The sequence below is a fragment of the Xiphophorus hellerii genome, chromosome 12 (assembly GCF_003331165.1).
Source record: "Xiphophorus hellerii strain 12219 chromosome 12, Xiphophorus_hellerii-4.1, whole genome shotgun sequence".
NCBI lineage: Eukaryota > Metazoa > Chordata > Actinopteri > Cyprinodontiformes > Poeciliidae > Xiphophorus > Xiphophorus hellerii.
In genome coordinates this window covers 28,156,305-28,171,828 of record NC_045683.1, presented here as the reverse complement: position 1 = coordinate 28,171,828, position 15,524 = coordinate 28,156,305, and the positions used below count along the sequence as shown (strand labels likewise).

Sequence of the window (15,524 nt, the reverse complement as noted above, 5' to 3'; positions counted from 1 at the left end):
AATTGCTTGTGCTTGTGAATCCAATTTTGTCTTTGTTGTGTGAGTAACCTGTGAGAAGCTTTGGTTAAAAGCCTCTCCAGAACTAATAACAGAATACTTACTTACAAAATCCAACCTGTGAGTTTATAGCCAAGGTTAAGCCTGTAAAGAAATAATGCTCTGAATAATGTTGCTTTATCCTTAGCAGCTGCTTGCCAGACATGTCTAAATATCCTCCCAAAACGGTGACATTACCGCTTTTTATTTTTTTACAGCTCGCCTTCATGCCATCTTGCTTCCACTGAGTTCATCAAGAGAAAAAAATCTCTTGATCTGGGTTTTTAGGAAATCTCTTACTCCATAAACACTTTAGTAAGAGGTACTAACGGAGTCCCATTAGTCACCAGATCAGCCTCCGGCATCTTGGCATGGATTCATAAATCATTTGAAACTCTGCTGGGGAGGAGGATCGCTCCTCTTCCAAACGACGGTCCCTCACTTATTATTATGTACTTATTTTTCCTTGAGTGCCGACCTTTTTACAGCAGGTTTGAACAGCAACACTGGGGAATCCAAAAACAGAAATATTGTTGCTCGAGTACTTCCATTCAAACCGATGCGAATGAAGGGTTGTTCATGCACATGTACATTTTTAAAAGTTATCTCTGTTTTCTGTGTGTGAAGAGTGTGCTTTCTGTTAACTCTTCTTCTGCTGCTGTTCCCCGTAAGTGGGATTAAACAGGAGCATCTTGTGTGAAAGAGTAATTCACAGCCGTAAACACGCCGGGTGATGCTAGAGCTTGATTGTCGCACAAAGTCTTGTATTTGGAATTAGTCCGTTTTTATTTTATTTAGTGGAGGAAACACTGAAATGTGTCAACAAAGTCACGTTTGGGTCTGGTTTCTGCTGGAAAGTTTGCTTTGCGCCGTTTTCTGTTCTCTGGTTTAGAGGCGACGCAGGATTCCACAACCACAGCGTAAGACGGGAGCCATTTATTTAAGTGATTTTCAGTGATGAATGTGTTAAGTAAATTGTCCCAAGAATTGTGTCTTTAGTTGGAAAGAAAACTTCAAAGTCTTAAAATAACATAAAAAAAAAAGCAATAATGGAATATCATTGCAAGCTTCTCTCAGCAAATGGTAAAACAAAATTCCCAGATAATGTTTTAGGAAAGGTTAATATTAAAAGCAGAGGGGTGCGGTATTGCAAATATTTTTTCATAGATCCAATCCTAAGTAAAAAACAGGACCGGTATCGACAATACCGATACTGATACAATACTTTTTATTATTTAAGTTTGTTATGTCATCACACTTCTGACTGTTGGCTGTTTTTGTGCTTTTTGGCCTTTGAAATGTTTCTGTTAAAAACTAGGAATTCAGACAAAGTTGCGAGGCATCTACAATAACAGCAACGTACTGAGCAGAAAAAATAGAAATAAAAAACAAAGTTGTGTGTATTTTCTTCTAAACGAACAAAGTACAAAAACAAGTTATCATCTGCGATCAAACCAAAACATATTTTCTTAGGTAGAGTTGAGAAACTACAATACAAAATTAAAATCCATTTCCAGACGGAACCTGAACTGAAGTATTGATTTCGCATGCTATTATCGATCCGATACTGATATCAATATCGATATTTTGGATCTATCTGCCCACCTTTAATTAAAAGCTGATGGTGTCCAACCAAAGTGTTTAGCAACCAACTACAAAGGCCAGGTATGAAAAATGGGTGGATGGATATTTTCTAATCCCAATACAAATTCATTTTATGAGCGACTTCCTTTGTGTAACTTCAATTAACCATCCAACAATTCCAGCAGTCATTGTAAGAAATGACTGCCCCACTGTTTCCCTTTGATCCCTTGTAGCGTGAGATTAATTTGTATTTCGGTCCCTCTGGAAATTGCTTAGGGATTTTGTAGCAGCAGCACACTTGCCAAACAATTAAAACACCCAATTTGATCTGCATTTTTCCTGCAGGGCTCTCTGCTGACATTGGCAGTAGACAACAATGACCCATGTTTGATAAGTGACTTCTTTTATGCATTTCATCAAACAAAATCCCAACCCTCAAACAGAGTACCAGCAAACTCAAGTAGAGCAAAAAAAGATCCACAACGCAAGTTTAACGCGTAAGTAGTACAGTAAAACATGAGCAAGGATGCATTTCCTTTTTAGATGTGCTTTAATAAAATATGAAGATTTTTTTTAAAGTGACCCATTCAAGGCTGTAATGTTTGAAAATGTAACCTCAAGGACTCAGGTTTGAAGTCTTTGCTTTATGACAACATTAATTATCTGTCCGTTATAAAATGTGGGTGTTTGATCTCCTGCTGTCGTTTGTGTTTCTGTTTTCATCGGAGGCTTTCAAGGCGGCTGTAATTACACCTTTACCTATGAACAAAATGACAAATTACAGACCCACACAGCTAATCTTCCTTTCTTTTCTAAAAATCCTTAAGAGAATTTGTTGCTGGTCGACTGTGTGAACGCCTAACCAGTAATGGGCTGTTTGAAGGTCTCAGAGATCTGAAACAGCACTGGAGAAAATCACTAATATTATCACGGCTTCAGATAATGGACTCATATCTGTTCTGGTCTTATTAGATCTTTGTAATTTTTTTTGACACGGTCGATCACATTATTCTCTTAGAACGTCTTGAGCTTGTCGGAGGGAACAGCATCAGGCTGGTTCGAATCCCTTTTGTTTGACAGATTCCAGTTTGTTCGTGTGAATGATAAATCTTCTTCACACTTCGTGGAAGAGTTTGCACTAGATCTTTTTGTTGTCTGTCATTTTGACTGACGGGGACATAAAAGAAATTTAATAAAAATTATGCCATGATCCATTTTCACCCATCAATTTTTAAATGACAATGACACATTATACTGCATTTTCTATTCATTCAGTGTAATTAATATCCAGTGTGACTAAGTGGTTGCGTTTGTGTTTATTTACCACTTGTCCCTAAAATATATTTGTGATGCTCGAATTTAAACATTGCTGTCGTAACTTTGCTTCACTCACTATCCTGAGTTTGTTTGCGGTAACAATATGTTGCAGACTACATACCGTAAATTCTGGACTACAAGCCTGTACTTTTTTCCCACACTTTGAACACTGCGGCTTATGCTGAGGTGCAGCTAATGCATGTTTTTTTTTTTCATACCGGCAAAAACATTTTGCCTCGTAACAGTAGACCAATCAATTAATGACTAGTTCGCAGAGGTCCAATGAAATTTTGCCATAAATTATGAGGACTTTCACAATTCAATGACCGGTATAGTAAATCCAGTAGCGCCTGCAGCTGTACGCATTTTGCATACCTTGAGATTTTCCTTTAAGTAAAATAGTCTTTGCTCCAGATGGGTGACAGAAAACAAAGGCATTAGACAATAAAATCCACCAGAAAAACTAGGAACCGGCTGCTGACGCTGCTTTCTTTTCACTTGTTTTGACTCTTTGACAACACAACCTCACATTCGGTTCAAACAAGCTGAACACAGAATCCTCCACATCAAGCAGATGAATAAGTTTAGCTAACTCTCCACAGTGACCAAACATTTTTATTGAGAGTAGCAAATTATGAAAAAGGTGTGCACCTAAGTCAACACACAGCTAGAAAGTAGTAATCGGGCCCGAAAACTGGGTCTGGTGATGGACCCAGACCTGCAGGTTCAGTTCTGGGTCTGTAAGACTGTTACCAAGCCGGCCTTCTGTCGCCTGAAGAACATTTTCAGGCTCAAAGGACTTGCGTTGCAGCAAAAGCTAAAGAAATTCATCCATACATTCTAGTTGCATTTACTGCAACATTGTCTTCACAGCTCTGCCTAATCTAAAACATCTGCTGTTGTTGCATCAACCTTCCAGGTCCTGTCAGGCCTCCTGGTTCTGGTCTGCTCTACATCTCCAGAACCAGAACCAAGCATGGTTTCTTATTCTGGAACAAACTTCCAGAAAATTTGCAGACCTGCTGAAACACTGAGTCTGTTTAAATCAGGACTAAAAACCCTCCAGTTAAAGAATTGATTAAAAGTATGTTGAACATTGATTAGCATATTTGCTGATGATTATTTGTGATGATTCTGATGATGGCATTTGACAAAATATGTTGGCTTGTTTCATAATTGATGACTGTATGAATTTTTTTTATTGTCACGCCTGGCTTCAAAAATGTGTTATGCAAAAAACTTAAGACTTTGCTGAACTAAGTTCCTTTCATCTTTTTAATGGTCTTCTATATAAATATTGTCTTGTGCATTATTTCCTTAATAATGTTTTTGCTCTTTTGTTTCTCATCCAAGATTTCGCTACAGCAAATAGTTTTCAGTTTTCTGCCTCTTGCTTTGACCTCAATAAAAATGCCAGGTCAGCTGGACGAAGCAAAAAAAACAAAACAAAAGTTCTTTATCCCTCCTCTGCATCCCTAATAACAAGAAAATAAACACAGGAAATGGCCGGTCTCTATTCTCTGCAATTAGGTCACCAACACGCACACACGCGCGCGCACACCAACACACGTTTTACTGCTCGCTACATCATCTGGTGTGTACGCACGGAAAAGCTGCTTGTGTTTAAGACAGAAATCAGCAGCCCAAATTAGTTTGGGCTGCTGAGAAAGGCAGTAACTGTGTTCAGTGCACAGAACTGGCACAAATAAGGTCAATTACAAATAATGAGCCTAGTGGGCTTTGACTGTTCCAGCCAGATTACCCACGGATATCATAAACCTCCTCACAGTTTCACTAAATCACTACTACTCATCAGCATCACTGAAATTCTGATGGAAAAAAAAAGTTACATGCAAGCAGATAAAAGACAGATTAGATCAGAAAACTTTTGACACTTTCAATTATTTTCTCCTTTGCCAGTTTGTTCCACAGCATGCACATATATATACATATATATATATATATATATATATAAATACAAAAGCTCCCTGCTGCCAAGCATTTCCCCAAAGGCCACTATTATAGTAGCTTCTGAAAAGTTTTGGACTTGCAGAACTTTGTGCAGTGAGCATAATTTATAAATGTGGAGTCGCCCCCCAGCAGTGAAAATGCATCTAAATTTTCTTTCAAACTTCACAGGAATGCTATAAATAAAACTGCAGTTTTATTGACATGTAGTAGAGTTAATGAGTGGAAAAACAGCAGCTTATCAGTTAGCGTTGTAAAACATGTCCTCAGAAGAGCTAGCTCAACTGTTGGCTCCCCTTGGCTATTTTTTTCCAAGCCTAATTTTTCAAAACTTTGACATGCTTTTTTTTTTTTTTAATGAGGACAGATCTTTACAGTAAATTGAATTGTTACTTGAAATATGTGAAGAAAAATATACTTTTAAAAGATGTAGTTTAAATCTCCTACAAGGGAGGTATTATGTATTTTCCAGGCACATAAAATCATTTTATAGCACAATCAAGTAACTGTTACTTTGGTTTGTTATAAAAAATGATGTAGATGTCAAACAAAAGAATTTGACACAGTGAAATTGGTCTCTATCTCGATTGATATGGCTTGAATATGGCCAACAAAAAAAAACTACCTCATCCTAGCGGCAAAGATTTTTGTCGATCAAAGGAGATTTTTTTCAAAATTGCCACATTTTCAAAATGCAAATTTGAAAATGAATGAAAACACAATTCATGTTATCAAATCAAATTTCATTTGTATGGCACATTTCAGCAGCAAGGCATTTCAAAGTGCTTTACATCATATAAAACACAGAAACACAAAGTCATCAAGTGTGGGGTTCTTGCTTTTGCATCCATAAAAGTTATATTCAGCTGTTGTAAAAATTGTGACAATATCAAATATAACTTGATGCTTTTGAAATTAGGCCTCTGTCTCTTTAAGAAGTCCCTGCTCTCGCCAGCATATGCACAGTTTCACCAGGTGTTTAATTACAGCTGACACTTGTTTGAAGGAGCAGTGTGGGGAAGGCAGAAAAACCTATGCGCCTCATTGCACAAGTTCCAATGAAGGGGGAGTAACGTCTGCTCCCGTCGGTCAAGTCCTTAAGACACTGGAGTGAATTGTCGGGTAAGACTAGCCTGGATGTTGTCGTCCTACGCAAGTCCGCTCGATTCCTCTGGCAGAATATCAACCAGGCCAATCAGCGAACAGAAGTTCTGCAGTCTGACTGTAGTTTTAGCAATGGGAGTGGAGGAAGTGAACAAAGCCATTTGGCCCATGTTGGTCACTCTTCGAAATATTGAATAAATGTGAACAGACACATTCGACTCAGCACTTCTGACTTTGCAGTGGAGGATGGTTGTTTGCAGCACAGGTAATTTTCAGTAAGCTTCATATTGTCAAACTGACGCATAACATATATCAAGTGCAAATGTTAGAAATTAGGTCAATTTTGAAACCTTCAACAGAGTCCACACCTCCAGGAAGCAATTGTTTCTCAATATCTGAGAGTACGAAGCAAGGCGGGTGGTTTTACCAGACTATCAAGTAGGTATTTTGCAGTAGCGTGCCGTGGGGTTTCAGTCAGGGATAGTAGTATTTGTCAACTATACCTGAACAATATACACATTGTGCAGGACAATGTACAACGTGTTCATATATATGCAGCCCAACAATGCATATATCAAGCAATACATCAACGTATTAACAAAATACATAATTGAACAGCCAGCAATTTAGCTAAACTTTTCTATGTTCCCCAGTGAAGCTCAGTCTTAATCCATACTGCTCACATGGCACATGTGAACAATTAAAAGAAACAATATTAAGTAAATTTTGTATGAGAATGTAATAGAAAAGTAACACTCACCCATTACTTGTAAATAAAAGCCGCAGGTTGTTTGGCTCAGTGCTAGCTGTTAGCCACTTGTAGCGCTCATGGTTACAGTGTTTTAAAATGCCTTACAAAGTTCTTACTGGTCTGTTAGTGAATCCAGGTGTGGTGTGGGTTTTTAATCATTTCTTTTTTTCCGTTAAAGAGCGTCTTGAAAGAAGGCGATTTTGAAAGGTCTGCCATTGGGTCAACCGGAGTTGATGCGGCTGCCATTTTGTAAATACCAAGTTCACTACAGGCAGAGGGAAGCTCTTCACTTGCAGCAAGGCCTGAAGGATGAAACGTCATTGTGTGTCAATTTTGATTGGCTGATAATTCTGTCAGTCACGCAAACTACGGCCTGTTGCAAGGCATTTTTGACAAAGGGGTAGCTGAATTTGTACCACAGGTCCTGAGGCACAGCAGCTCGCCAGATGCATTTAAGGCACTTTTTAAATTAGGAAATTAAAGTGAAGCCTCAATCATACCAATAAGCAACTTGTTTGTAGAGTAAACATTTAATTATAGCTAAAATGAAATATGATTAAAACATTTTACACTTTTTATTTTCAGTTTTCTAGGGCTAGCAGAGAAGTCCCAGCCGACCCTGACAGCCCACCACTGGTATTTTGCTTACCTACAAAATACCTACCTAGTAGGTGGAAGGGTGGCTCATAAACCACCTCTGGATGATGAACAAACTTCTGGACAATTTAGCAAACTAGAACAACCCACAGTTTACCAGTTTTGTCTCTTGGCTGCCTAGACATTTCATTGTTACATTCCCCACTTTGATTGTAGTTTTCAACAGCAGAGTTAACTCAGACAGAATATTGATGCAAACGAAATGGGGAAACCCAAGAGGGACTCAAAAGAGACCAAACGCAACTCAGGTTGGCCTCGTTGCCTCCATGCGGTGAAATGAGAACGCAGGGGAGAAGAGTAAAAGGACGGTAGCAGCTGTCACCAGGTGCTGTCCTGACCATGGTCTTCATCTGTGAGCCCCATGTTTAGAGCTGGCACCACTGCTCTGACCATGACTGAGCCTATTTCCCAACAAACAACTCACACATCCACGCACACACAGAGGATAAGCCAGGAGAGTGGGGCCAAAGCTGCAGTCTGATATTGTGTGATAGCAATTAGTTATGTCTAAAGCCAAATGGCCATGTTTAAAAATTTAGAGAGGAGGGGAGAAAAAGGACAGAGAACAGAACGAAAGGGATATATCTGGATAAGGGAAAACGACAGGAGGGATTGATCACAGAGACAAAACTGTTGCCAGAGAGACATAATGAGCGCAGCACAGAGGATGAAATGAAAGACAAAACGAAAGAGAGGACGGGTTTGAAGGAGGCTAGGACTAGGTGGAGCAATAAAGTTTGGACAGAGAAGTAAAGTCAGCTTGATCTATGTGCATCTCTGTGTGTGTGAGGGTGTGTATGTGAGAGAAGAAAGCTGTCAGTCTAATTGATGCCGGGACAGCCTGACCATTTATTTTAATAGTGTTGTTTTGCAGTGCTTCATCACAGTCTCGCTCTCATGTTGGACAAGTTGCTACATTTTTTTGACAAGAGGGGGAGAGGGTGAAAGTCAGAGTTACAAAGGGATCGTTATGTGTGTGTGTGGGTGTGTGTGTGTGTGTGCGGGACATTTGTGTCTTATCATCTTTGCTCGTTCTGGCAAGACAGAAATAAATGTCTTTGTGGACGTGTCTGTGTGGGGGAAGAGTGTGAGGTTTGTGCAACACATGCTTTTTTTATGGTAGTTTCATGAGCATGCGTGTCCTTTGTGCTACATCCTGCAGGATGGATTGTTTCCTAGTTCCTTTCCTGCTTTGTCTTATTTTAACCTCTGGACACAGGAAACACTCGTGCGTTCGCACACTAAAACCTCTATACCCACTGCGCTGCTTCTGACCAGAGCTGCACGCTGTTTAATCACAACCTTTCTTATTTGCTTACACATCTGTGGGCAGCTAGCATTCTACTCTGTGAAAGATGTGTTAGCAGACCACACATGGACTGCAGGGCAGTGATAGTAGCAGGGGTTTGATGTTATTTTTCTTACCCACACACTGTGGTCTTTTTTTTTTTTCCTGTAACACGTACACAATGGAAAGGAGCAGGCCAGCTACCTAGGGACTGACCTCTGACTGCCTCTTCTTCCTCTGACTGTTTTATTAATGGCTTGCTCTGGCACTCTGTAAAAGCTACTATGCCCACAAATCTGTCTGTCTAGGCACGACACACCCACACCCCCAGAAACAAGCACAGACACTGAGTGAGACCGAATGATATACAAATGTACTTGTGCATGCACACTCGAAACACAATGGGAGCAACAGTCAGATGGATCCACTTGTGAGAAGGGAAGCCAAGAGATTTCCCATCCCTGAAAAAGTTTGGCAGCTTCTTCCATCCTCCGGACTTGACCTTAACCAGTACACACACGCACACACCCCTGTGTGTCTTTCTATCTTCACAAGGACTTTTCACTGACTTCCATTCATTTCTATAGCCCAGCCCTGAACTTTGTCCAAAATATAACCATTACTAGTATAAGTCTAACCCTAACCTAAACTTAACCTAACCCATTACCCAAAACAGGACTTTGTCAGTTGGTCCTCACAACATGGTGTTTGTTGGAAGAATGGGTCTTGCAATGTATCAAAGGCCACACACATACAAAACTTTTTCACTGACTTCCATTAATTTTTCATTCATCTTTATAGGTTAACCTTTACCTTAAATAAAAATATTTGAAGTACTTTTAAATATTTAAAAAAAAAATCTTTAAAAACATGTACATTGGATCTGCATTTAAAAATGTTTAATGTACAAATTAAAATATTATAAATCAAGAATATACACTTTAAAAAAGTGACATGAAACATTTAACGTTAAAGAGGCGGACACCACCTCGGAGATCGATGGCACATTTTCTGGTTCCTGCCATCTGGTAATAAAACTTATATTACCAGCACATGCCTCACAAAATGTCAGTCCCCACAGCAGAGCTTGTTAGGTACATGGTCCTCACAATGTATCAAATACAAGAACACACACACGCATATAATAGTCCGTTCAGCTGGGAAACCTCATCATTTTTATTGGATTATTCCCGCTATTATAGTACTTACTGTAAGTGGATAAAAGATGTCATTTTGAACAGTGATTTATTCGATTTAAAATGTGAGACATGCACACACACACACACACACACACCCCGTCAGAGGTTTGATTTTCCAAAGTAGAAGTTCAAAGAATTAAGTGTAGCAGTAGCTCTCAAAAGACATGAATGACATGGCAGAAGACAATGGCTGCATTAGCATATTGTTATGCAAAGAGAAAGTCTGTCTGAAGATAATTTTTTTTTGTCCCTCTTTTGATGTCGTCAGTCACACAGATAATGCTAACTCGATTGAGTAGCTGTCGTGCTTTTTCACTGCTTTGAACTTTGTCTTTTAGGTTTTAAAAAAAATCACATCTTAAAAACTGTGCAGTGCCCAGTGTTGGTACCACTGTTGCCTTGTAGAAAGAAGGTCTTTGGTTGAAATCCTGCGCTGGTTTCTTTTTGCATAAAGTTTACATGTTCTTCCCATGCGTGCTTCCTCTCCTGGCAGAAATATGTGACTGCTAGGTTAGTTAGTCTCTCTAAATTGTTTTTGTAAGTCTGTGTGTGCATGGATGTTTGTCCTGTGTCTCCCAAGACGTCCAGTGATGAACTGGCAACCTATCCAGAGTCTACTTTGACTCTTGCCTAATGACTGCTGCAGAAAATAACCACTTCCCCTGGAGGGAGGCAACAGATTGATGGATGACATTTTGAGCCAAAGGGAGAAAAAAAAGTAAAAACTGTGCCCTGCTGCGGTACTTTAGACTGGCCATTACCTTTCTACACAATTCCACTCAATTCTCATCTCCCTCCAGTGCTCTGTCTCGGCTTCTTCCATTGAGATGGATTCCTCCAGTAGAATTTCAACTGGAAAAAATTTTTTTACTTTAAAATCAAATTTTGCTCACTTTTTGAAATGTAGTCTGCCTGTCGTTGTCGTTTGACAATGGCAGCAGAGGACGTGAAGGAAACCGTTGAGTCCACATTAGCCACATTTCCAAATATTGAATCAACATAAAAGCCGGGCCGGCCCATTCAGATTGACACTTCGTAGTGTCGAATTGGTGCAATAAGTACACCACGAAACGTTTTCAATTGGATAAAATTTAAAACTTCAAGAGAGCACGCCTCCAGGAAGCCATCGTCTCAAGAGCCCCGAGTCCATACCCTCTGTATGAAGCAAGGGGCTGGTATTTATCAGGCTAGTGGTATTTATGAAACTTACTCACAGGTTATCTCATTATCACTAATTTCAGAGGATTTCACTAGGAAGAAAAATGTAAATAAGATTTTTATATTTCATATGTACAGTATATGTATACTGTACATCTGTCATTTTATTTTTCAGTTAAACCATCAACTCATTGATAACCTGTTTAAAATATCAAATATTTAGGCTAGACACTGGAAGTGTCTTTTTCAGTGGAGGTTATTAGTACTTAAAGGATAGTCAGAGTAATATTATGCAGATTGTTTTAGACAAAGGTCAAAATTCTTGTAATTGATGTTTTATTATCTCTAGAAGCCTGTAAGTTCCCATGAGAGTAGCATTGAAGTCGGAAATTGATCTCATTTAAATACCATCCAGGTTTAATTGCCATCTCTAGTTAGCTGCAATTTTGCCAATTAGCCTCTGTTAGCTACCTTCCTACTAACACTTGTGCTATCTAACAAGCTGGGCTCCATCTGTCTGTGGACATATGGTGACAGTAAAATGGGACCTAAAGGACCAAAGTTGCCAGTAGTCGGAGATCTAAGATTACTTATTGTGATAAAAAAGAAACAATTATTTTTCTGGCAACAAATTGTAGAATCCAAAAAGACATGTCAACATAATGGCATGGGAGAAGGTGGTGTGTGTGTGTGTGTGGGTGTGTGTGTGTGTGTTGGGGAAAGGGAGGTAGAGCTCAAATTACTTTTTAATCACATCATTAAAGGATTTTGAATTATGAATTTGTCATTATAGATGACTTAAGGCATGAAAGCAAAATGAGATATTTCCTTTTTTTTTGAAAAGTGAAGACAAAGATAGCCGGTGCTGTGTGTATGCACATGCTTATGGAGGCGTGTACATGTGTGTTATTGAGGAGGTAGATTAAAGCAAATTTACAATGGCAAATAGACCTGGATCAGAAAAATAAACAATGCCCTATTAATCGTTTGTGTACCAAAGCTTCAGGCAAATATTCTGCAAACTTTGCAAGATCTTTTTGAGGTGGATCAATGACGGCTTAAGGGTGTTTTCACACCTGCTCTGATAGACTCGGTTCGATTGGGGACCATGGCTGTAGTTTACTTTTTCAACTGGTGTGACTCTCTTTCACGTTGCACTGGGTCAGACAATTGAAAAACCTGTTCGCCTCTTCACCTGTGGTGGCGTTGGACCAGGAACCACTGAAGGAAATGACAAAAACCTGAAAAAAATACATGAGTGCAACTTTCTTCTTCAAAATATGTGAACAAATGGTAAATTTACTGAACTTACATAGAGGTTTTTCAATCATTTTGACCACACATAGCGCTTTACACTAGAGACACATTCACCCATTCGGACTCACAAATGCTCACACATCCATACACAGACATGCAGATGGGTAGGCAACTTGGGGTTAAGTGCCTTGCCCAGGGGCACATAGATATGTGACAGGAGGAAGCTGAAATTGAACCTACAACCCTCTGGTCACAAGACGACGACTCTACCCACAAAGATGGAGTAGCATCAGATTTAAGCTGTTGTGGCATTTTTATTTTTTGGGATGTTGCGTAAGATGTAAATAAACTCAAAATGCAACAGTTTGGACATTCATTTACATCTTTCCTTACTGTGTGGGAGTCACTGCAAGTTTACAGAATGTTGGAGTTTAAAAGAAGACAAATTATTCAGAAATTGTTGAAAATCATTAGATCAGAATAAGAATACATTTTCTCCCCTATTCCTTCATCAACGAGCCAGTTAGTTTCCAGCAGAAAGGCGTCGTAGAAGACCCCACACCTACTTCCACCAGCCAGTCGTTGCTTGCAGCTCACAGCTTAATGACTGTAGGCCAACGTAGAGCAAAGATTATAAATTAAAGTACATGATAGCTATGCTCTTCATAAAAAATGACCAACAAGCTCTGGTAACATTTTATTAGTTTGTGAAACTCTTGCTTTTAAGTTTAACCAACAGGCCGATGTTGTGGCAAATGATAACAGGTGTCATTGTGTTAATGAGCCACATATCGAAGACATCCAATAAACAGTCATCATGCAAAATATTAACTTGTGTCATTCTTTTAATACTTTGTGACAACCATGTAAAAGTAACTGGTGCCAAAGCAGCGAGAAGAAACTCAAAGTTGTGACCTTCTTGAGTATCAACTTTCATATCTATGCGTTATGAACTATGGGTTATTTTTCTGGCTGTATGATAGTCAACTTTACCTCTTTGGAGGCTTCAAATGCTGCGAGTTTCCAGGTTGGTTTGTGCTTTGGTCTCTTCAGGCTTCAAAGTTTACAGACTTCTATTGTCTTCTCTTCTGTAGGCCTTCGAATGGCTGACATTAAACTTCTTTTTAAAACTTGTTCCTTCTGAATTCTTCAGGGTGGCTAGTTTTCCACAAACAGAGTTGATTGTAAATTGGCCAGAGAAATCTGGCTCCATCCTTCCCACTTTTCTTCCCTGTTTCCTCATGTTTAGAAGGAAGACTTCTTTGTGATTTACACCCCAAGTCATGAGTATGAACCAGACACTCGGCGGCAAGTCGGCTGCAGTCTCTGAAGGGAAGACTGTTTCTCTCCGATACGTACATCAGAAGAAATGGGGAGCACTTTGTTGTGGTGTGTAGTTTCGACCTCGGGGAAAAGCGTGTGGCTTCCAAGATCAAATCCCAGTTGTTCTGTTGATCGGTGACCACCTTCTTTAGGGCGCTACAATGTAAGCAGCAGAAACCCCCCAGAAAACCATGAACCGCTGTGAAAGAACAACAGAAAATGTTTCCCCAAAAGATTGAAATCATAGATTGTACCGTTTGATGTTGTCATTGGTCTCTCCATCCAGACACTTTGTCTGGGGAAGCTATGCAGCAGTGATACTTCTCTCAATTCCAAGGAGTGGACTTATTTTCTGGTTTACCTTTTGGTGGTTAATAATAATGTCTGAAATAATCAAATGTGTATTAAAAATTTCCCACATATTCACTCACCTTATTTACAAGTTCTCTGCCTCTGAAACCAAGTCAGCAGGAGAAGTTGGAAGGCGTCTTGCCAGCACCTATCAAATGAATTACAACTTACTCATTATAAAATATGCCTCAGTAGTAAAAGTAGTAGATGTGCTGCCTATAATGGGAAACAATACAATAAGAACTGTAGTTGACTAACTCCTAATCCAGATTATTTCTCTTTTTCTTTTTTTTGCACTGACCCAAAATGTTAGCAAAAACTGTGTCAACTAATTTTTTCAGATTTATTTTTCCTGTGAAACAAAATGACAGAAAAGGTGATGAATAAATACATCAATCATCTGTCACTTTGTTTTATCTTTAACTTTTCTCTCGAGTGCTATTTGCTTTGTAAGATAAAAAGCAGAATTGGTTTTTAAGATCGGAATAACAAATGTCTCTATCATTTACCTCACATAATAGATGCCAATGTTTTTTTTTTTTTTATATCAACCAAACAGCCAGTACATTTACAAACCGTCAAAAACTCGTCAGTCTTCATGTCTTTTCTACCCAACAATCAACATAAATTCCACCTAAATGACTCGTTCAAACGAGACTGCAGAGGCTTCTGCCACACCTATAAATCAGCAGGAAGTTTGCTGTTTATTGGATGAGGTGGGAAAGAAGAAAAATCTATTGCAGCTTCCAGCAGCAGGGGTGCTGGCAATAGAGTCAGTAATTGAACTTAATTTAATGGAGCCACTTTTTCACATCTCGGTCCTCTTTGCATAAGAGAAGACAACATCATGGCTGAATGCTCTTTGAACTGTAAATTATGCAAAGCTACTTAGGTGTGCAGAATATGAACACAGCAAGAGATCCCTCTATTTCCACTTTAATGATGATTTACCTTGTAAAAGCAATACACGACATTAAATAGTCAACTGCAATGGAGATTTTCTTTAGCAACTTTTCAGAGTTATGTGAACCTAATTAGCTGCTGAAACTTTTGATTCAGTTGGAAAATGATCGAGCTGGTTTAGTACAACCTTGTTTTCAACCTCATTCTGATATGTTTAAAATTAACAATTTATCTGACTGACCTTTAAACATAGGAATTTTCTAGCTTCTTGTGTCTAATTGGAAGCCAATGAGAAACTACAGCACATGTTAATTAGGATATTAAAAATGCACCACGGTACTTCTGAAGATCTCTCAACTTTAACATTTCGCAAATATTAATTAATGGATGTGCTTTTTAAAGGGGCAGCACTGTGTAGTTTTCAGCTACACAGTATCATTTTATAGTACAATCAGGTAACTGTTACCTTCAGCTGTTAAAAAAAAGATATATATATATCAAATATGACTTAAAAGAAATCTGTCTTCAAAATTTTATGTCTTGAAATTGGGCCTCTAAAACCTTCTGCTCTTTCTAAAACTCTGCCTTCAGGAAGTCATCACAACAGCGTTCCTCTAGTGACCCTTTA

At 38.9% G+C, this 15,524-nt stretch overlaps 1 long non-coding RNA gene across 1 annotated transcript; it reads right to left on the bottom strand.

The window, feature by feature from the left end:
* Positions 1 to 13,003: 13,003 nt before the first annotated feature.
* LOC116730183 (uncharacterized) lies at positions 13,004 to 14,276 on the bottom strand. The gene is made up of 2 exons (XR_004341275.1): positions 13,897 to 14,276; positions 13,004 to 13,798 (listed from the first exon to the last, which is right to left on the bottom strand). It is a non-coding gene; the product is annotated as an uncharacterized LOC116730183 (long non-coding RNA).
* Between the last annotated feature and the right edge of the window lie 1,248 nt (positions 14,277 to 15,524).